This window comes from Triticum urartu, chromosome 3A, assembly GCF_056163025.1.
Source record: "Triticum urartu cultivar PI428250 chromosome 3A, HENAU_Tu73, whole genome shotgun sequence".
Taxonomy (NCBI): domain Eukaryota; kingdom Viridiplantae; phylum Streptophyta; class Magnoliopsida; order Poales; family Poaceae; genus Triticum; species Triticum urartu.
The window spans coordinates 317,135,033-317,142,244 of NC_141875.1; positions in this window are offsets into that span (position 1 = coordinate 317,135,033).

A 7,212-nucleotide genomic window follows, 5' to 3' on the forward strand; every position below is an offset into this window, starting at 1 on the left:
CGATTACTAAGAAGGTAATGTCGCCAAGTTTTAAGTGCATGGACTATAGCTGCAAGCTCTAGATCATGTGTGGGATAGTTTTCCTCGTGTGGGTGTAATTGCCGTGAAGCATAGGCAATTACCTGACGATCTTGCATGAGTATGCAACCTATTCCTTGTCGCGAGGCATCGCAATAGATAATAAAGTCCTTGGAGAAGTCTGGTGGTACCAGTACGGGAGCAGATGTCAGGCGTCTTTTCAGTTCCTGAAAGCTGAACTCACACCGTGGGGTCCACTCAAACTTTTTATCTTTCTTGAGAAGTTCAGTTATAGGTTTAGCAACCTTGGAGAAATTCTCAACGAAGCGACGACAATAGCTCGCTAAGCCAAGGAAGCTCCGAACTTGCTTGACCGTTTCAGGTGGAGTCCAATCAAGGATGGCTTGAACTCGCTCGAGATTGCAGCAATACCCTTACCAGAGATTACATGGCCTAGATAGGTCACTTCTGGCAACCAAAATTCACACTTGGAGAATTTGGCATAAAGGCGATGCTCTCGAAGTTTCGTCAATACCAGCCTTAGATGTTCGGCATGTTCTTCCTCGCTCTTGGAGTAGATGAGTATATTATCGAGGTATACCACGACAAATTTATCCAAATACTCCATGAAGACCGAGTTCATTAACCGAGAGAAGGTGGCTGGGGCATTGGTTAAACCGAAGGACATAACGGTGTACTCGTATTGGCCATAACGAGTAACAAAGGTCATTTTGGGAATGTCCCTGTTTTTGATTTTGATTTGATGGTAGCCCAACCTCAAATCCATTTTGGAAAAGACTGAGGATCCAGCGAGTTGGTCATACAGATCATTGATCCTGGGGAGTGGATACTTGTCCTTGATAGTGACCAAGTTGACAGGTCGGTAATCTACAACCATCTGATCCGTTCCATCCTTCTTCTTGACGAAGAGGATGGGACAAGCCCAAGGAGAAGAACTAGGACGGATCAATCCCTTTTTCAAGGACTCATCGAGTTGAATCTTAAGCTCGGTTAGTTCTAAGGGTGCCATCTTATAGGGTCTTCTAGAAATTGGGACGGTTCCTGGGACAAGGTCTATGACGAACTCGACATCCCTGTCAGGTGGAACACCTGGCAGTTCTTCTGGAAAGACATCCGAGAAGTCTCAGACTACCGGAATATCTTCAAGGTCTAGAAGGGGGTTGGCATTTAGGGAGTAAAGCTGGCGCTTGGCCACTCGAGTTAAGACATTGACTGTCTTGCCCGATGGGTGAGTAAGTTGAACGGTTCAAGTGGCACAATCAATCTTAGAATAATGAGCTGACATCCAGTCCATACCCAAGATGATGTTTATGTCCGAGGACTTGAGAGCTATTAAGGATGCAAGGAAGACAAGTGTATCAACAAGAATTTCATTCCCATGGCTTACTCTAGAAGTTTGCCATTTGGAACCCGGAGTTTGAATTACCATGGAAGTGGGCATGTCACAGAATGTCGTGTTATGCAATCGAGCATAGCTCTCAGATATGAATGAATGAGATGCTCCAGTATCAAAAAGAACAGATGTCGGATGGCAATTAACAAGGAGCGTACCAAGGACGACGTTAGGATCATCATGAGCCTCCTCAGCTGAGACATAGTTGACATGGCCACATGTAGTGGTGGCTGGCTTGGCGTAGAATGTCTTTCCCGTTGGCTTACCACGGCCAACGGACTTTCCAGACTGGTTGGGGTTGTTGTTCTGGGGACACTCTCGACTGTGGTGACCCGGCTCTCCACACTTGAAACATGTCACAATATTGGGGCGTGGAGCGACATTAGCAGCGGGGCCACCATAAGCCTTAGGCGGTGCAAACTGCTGGTTGGGGCGAGGCGCCTCAAAGGATGGCCTCGGGGTGAACCTGGGTGGCAGCGCTGTGTTTGGAATCCACACCCGGCGCTTCTGAGATCCAGAGCCGGATGAAGAACCAAAATAATGGGAGTGCTTGCGTGAAGCGCCATAGTCAGTCTGACCTGTCTCAGCACTGATGGCCTTATTGACCAGCTTCTGGAAGGAGTTGCACTCGTGCAGACGAAGATCACGGCGAAGCTCGGGGCTAAGTCCCTTGCGGAACCTTGCCTGCTTCTTAGCGTCGGTGGATACCTCTTCAGGAGCATAACATGCTAGGTTTCCAAACTCACGGTTGTATGCATCCACAGTCAGCCTGCCTTGGGTGAAATTGCAGAACTCTTCCCTCTTATGATCCATGAGACCTTCCGGGATGTGATGCTCACGGAAAGCCTCACTGAATTTAGCCCAAGTAGTGATTTGGCCGACCGGGCGCATAGCCTCAAAGTTCTCCCACCAAAGGCTAGCAAGGCCTTCAAGGTGATAGGCAGCATAGGTAACCTTATCAGCTTCGGCTACGTTGGCAGAACGTAGCTTATGGGTGATGCTGCGAAGCCAATCATCCGCGTCGAGGGGCTCGACGGAATGATTAAACTTTGGTGGATACAACTTGATAAAGTCATTGATTGACACCAAGTCGTTCCTTTGATGGCGTGCAGTGTTCTGCTCAATCCGCTCCAGCAAGCGGTTAGTCTCGCGCTTGTTTCTTTCTGCCTCCAGCATAACTTCGACCAGAGAAGGTGGGTGATGCAGATTCCCATCCCTAGCTGCACTGGCTTCCCCCTGCTCCGGGGCAGCAGGGTTGCTGCAGGTATTGACCATCCTAGGAAAAACAAGACAATGGTTTAGACAAGGATGACACAATCTTGGCAAGGAAGTGCGGAATGTAATGGATAGCATGGAATGCTGAGATGTTCATTACATGACATGGTAATATAGAAACTGCCATATATATACCATCGGTCATATACACCGTACATAGTTCAGTACAAGCCCAGGCTGGAGTACAACTACGGTGAAAGACGTTACATCTCATCGGAGGCATTTCAAGCTCCTATACATTATTTTCAACACCTCCGGAGCGTGATACACACCAAGTCGTATCCCATGGGTCACGCAGGACTATGGAGAATACAACTATTACAGTACTAGTGAAACTACTACTAGCTCAGACAGCTCCGTAGTAATCCTCATAAAAGTCACCACCAAAGCCTGGAAGCGGAACATGATCATCTGGGAACAGACGGTCCCGTGGAGCTTGCGGGCCATAGGGACTCGGATGTGGCCTTGGTCCAACAAACGATTGTAGATGGGGACCACGAGGAGGGGTGATGCCTCCTACATCACGCCAGTCCATACAATCTGGCAATCCAGACCGCACGGGGTACAGGTCCCTCATGTCCATGTATCCAGCCTGCACAGCAGGTGCAAACCGGGTCAAAGTGGCCTAGTGGTCAGAACGAGAGTTGAAAAGCTCCATCTGCAAGACCCGATTTTCACGGTCCTTGTCCTCGAGCATCTCGGCAGTGCTGCGGAGTAGTGAATCCTCATGTGTAGAGTCATAGTACAAAGCCTGATAGTACCCGTGTGCCCCAGGGAGTGAGGCTGGCATGTAGTGAAAATCGGTGTTCTGAAGTATGGGAGTTCTGGCTCGAGTGATAGTCATCATTGTGTAAGTTGCGTCCTGCATGGATATCTCGATAGTAACCCTAAGTCCATAAGAGTAGTGAAGGGGTTCAGTGGCTCCAGGATAAGAGGGGTATATCTTGACAGTACAAAGGTATTGGCTCTGCTTGAAGTCTCGGAACTGCTCCTCGACGGTATACTCCGGATACCATCGATAGCCTGTCTCGACCATCACTCGGACCAACATGGTCGTGTGACCAGGTACATCAAGGCACCTTGTCAGACGAACCACTTGGTTCTGGGAACGGGTGGCCATCTGAAAGCACAGAATAATGCAAAGGCATTAGAATTTTCTAGGAGAAATCAGACAACATAACGGCCGTAAATGCTCAGAAAAGATTTGAGACATTCACAACAGTTTGCAAAACCACTCAACAACATCATATCAAGGTTCTGGTTCAACTGGCAACATACTAAAAGTAGTAAAAACTGAACTGAGGCTTGAACCCACAATCCTATAAGTTACTATGGATTAGTAACACGTGAACCTGATAGAGAGAAGAGAGCCTAGTCCTTAACCCACGTAGAATAAGAAGAGAATGACTCAGAACAGAGGGCATAAGGTAAAGGAGTAAAAGAGCCTTACGTTCCCTCCCACAATCAATTCCCCTACATATAACTAAAGCATTTCTAGACTCGACATTGACCAGTTTGGCTCAATGAACCTACAGGCAGTCCGGCTCTGATGCCAATGTTGTGAGGACCCCGATTCCAAGTCACACCGATCTAGCCTGTAACACCTCATATCACTTTGTGGCCTCAGGCACGGTATTCCCACGGGTGTCGCCTTACCATGGCCCGGGACCGTTTGTGCCTTTTGGCTCACGTATATGATAGTGTCGCTAGCATCCATATGACAGAGAACCTGGGCCGACATGGCTAGTCGTGAACCCAAAGCGGCACTAACCTATGGGGACAGGCATACATGAATCACATCGAGCATGTCGGTCAGCAGCGTGTGAATTCGGGCTGTAATACTGGGCTAACAAGACTCCGGGAACCCGGGCTGTAGCAGGCTAGGCAGGACTCCGGATGTCACCGCGTGACATTTCCCCGAAGGGACAGGCACAGGAACGAAGTGAAACACATGCCGGCTAGTCAAGTGTCCTGAGCAGTAGTGCTAGGCTAGCAGGACTCCGGTGAACTGGGCTGTAGCGGACTACTATGGCTCATGGAAGCACTAAAATACATTTCCCCATAAGAGAGGCTGCCAAGGATAAACAACTAGATTGTCAGATCCCACACATACCAAGCATTTCAATCATACACACAATATGCTCGATATGTGTAAATACAACATGGCATCACAACAAAACTCTACAACTCAAAGTACTTTATTAAAAGGCTCCAGAGAGCCATACATAACATGTTCATACAGGTAGTGGTCACATGACCCGACACTCAAGTCATACAAGGATACAAGCACATGCGGAAGCAAACTAGTCTGAGTACAGACACTAGAAAGAAAGAAGGCTTGACGAAGCCTGTCTATCTACATAGGGCCCTCCATGGCTAGAATCACCGCCTGGGTGGCAAGTCACTCATCGACGTCGAGGTCTACGTAAAACCCGTCGGAGGGGGCGGTGTTGTCGTCTGAAAATAGTAATTAAAGCAACATGAGTACGAAGGTACTCAGCAAGTCTTACAACAGATCCTACTATACATGCTCATTCTCAAGAAGGTGGTGGAGTTGTTGCAGCAAGCCTGCTTTGACTCTTGGCTAAGCTATCCTACGAGACACCACTTGTAAAATAGTTTTGCACATGAGTCCACTAATCACCAACACAATACTCCACCGTGGATCCTCCCTCGTCATCCTACGAGAGGGCCATCCGTGGTACTCACACTTATCTTGAGTCTTTTAGTAGTAACCATTAACTTGTCTATGAACTGTATAGGCAACCAAGTAGTCCTTTACCGCGGACGCGACTATTCGAATAGATGATGTTAACCCTGCAGGGGTGTACTTCTTCATACACGCTCTCACCACTTACCGTCATTTACATGACATGTACTCGGCAACCTTCAAGCGGAAGCCCAACGAGGGTGTCGGCCACGGCCTACCTAAACACTCAAGTCTCCAGTCCAGGTTTATCGCCTATCCAGGTTCCATCCGCAGGGAGTCCAGCCGAGGTTTCCACATACGGCCCCAAACGATGTGAACAAGGTTCCCGAGACACCAAACGGGTGACTCGGTACACCGTGCCACGGTGTATCCACCGCATCATAGCCCACCCCTAGGGTCAGCGCTACGCACGGTCGCCAACACATAACCTACAAACACCAGAAACCAGTTGCAACTCCTGGACAGAGTACTAGGGTGGTTAAGAAGCCGAGAGGGTCAATTAAGGATCCCAATGCATGGTAGTAACTGATTCTTAAATCACACATACAGATCTCAGTTCTTAAGGATGGCCTCAATGAAACAACCCACCATGTACTCCTGCGTGGCCTCTCATTGATACCTTTACCAAAACATGTTCAACACATCCCTCACATTACCGACGTAATCATTTCACTCTAGCACATCACCCAGATGAACCAGACCTGACACAACTCTAAGCATAGCAGGCATAGCAAGGTAGGAAACACATACATGGCTCAATCAACTCCTACACATGCTAGTGGGTTTCATCTAGTTACTGTGGCAATGACATGTCATGCAGAGGATAAGGGTTCAACTACCGCAACACACAGCAGTTTGAAACGTTGTTGTCTTAATGCAGTAAATGAGAGCAGGAGCGAGAACATGGGATTGTATCGATATGATCAATGGGGCTGCTTGCCTGATGGAGTAGTAGTAGGGTACTACCCTTCAGTTGGATACTCGAGAATATCCTCGGAGGTAGAACCTACCACGAAAGACATCACAGAACACAATCATCACATGGCAATATGCAACAATATGATGCATTCTATTACATGGTAATATGAGGTGTCCTGGCTAATGCATTGTGAAACAAGTTGGTTTGAGTCCATTTGAATCAAAGGTTCAAATGGAAGCTTATGTTATTAAGTCATATAAGTGCATTGGCTTGTTTCACCAAAACATCAAAGTTAAAGTGTTTTTTCATGCATGAAACCATTACAGATGGAAAGATTGAATTTTTCTGATCAAATTTCATATATAAATCTTTGCATTTGGAGTTACAGATTAAAAGTTATGAATTTTTGAAGTTTGTAGTATTTTTTGGAATTTCCTGTATAAGAATAATTCCAATAATTGAATTAATGTGTCAGCATTGCATCAGGATGACATCGACGGAGCCGGTCTAGGTCAAACCTGACTAGTGGGACCTGCATTTCAGTAGTTAATTAACTAACTAAATTTAGTTAGTGCGAATCTAAGTTAATTAGCAGAGCGGTCCCACTTGTCATAGACTCAGGGGGAGTCAACCTGGGCCCACACGGAGTCAACCAGGGTCAAACGGGGTCAAACTCGTCGGCCTTTAGCCGCCAGCGAGGCCAGACGTGGCGGGCAGTGCGGGTTTCGTGCTCCGGCGACCAAATGGACGGCGGAGGGCATCTACGCATAGCTGGGAGCAAGCCGTGTCGTTTGGTGGCAGTGGTGGAGCTCAGGGTGGCCGGAAACGTCGTCGGCGACGAGCTGTGCAGCTGACGGAGCTCGGGGGAGGTCGAAC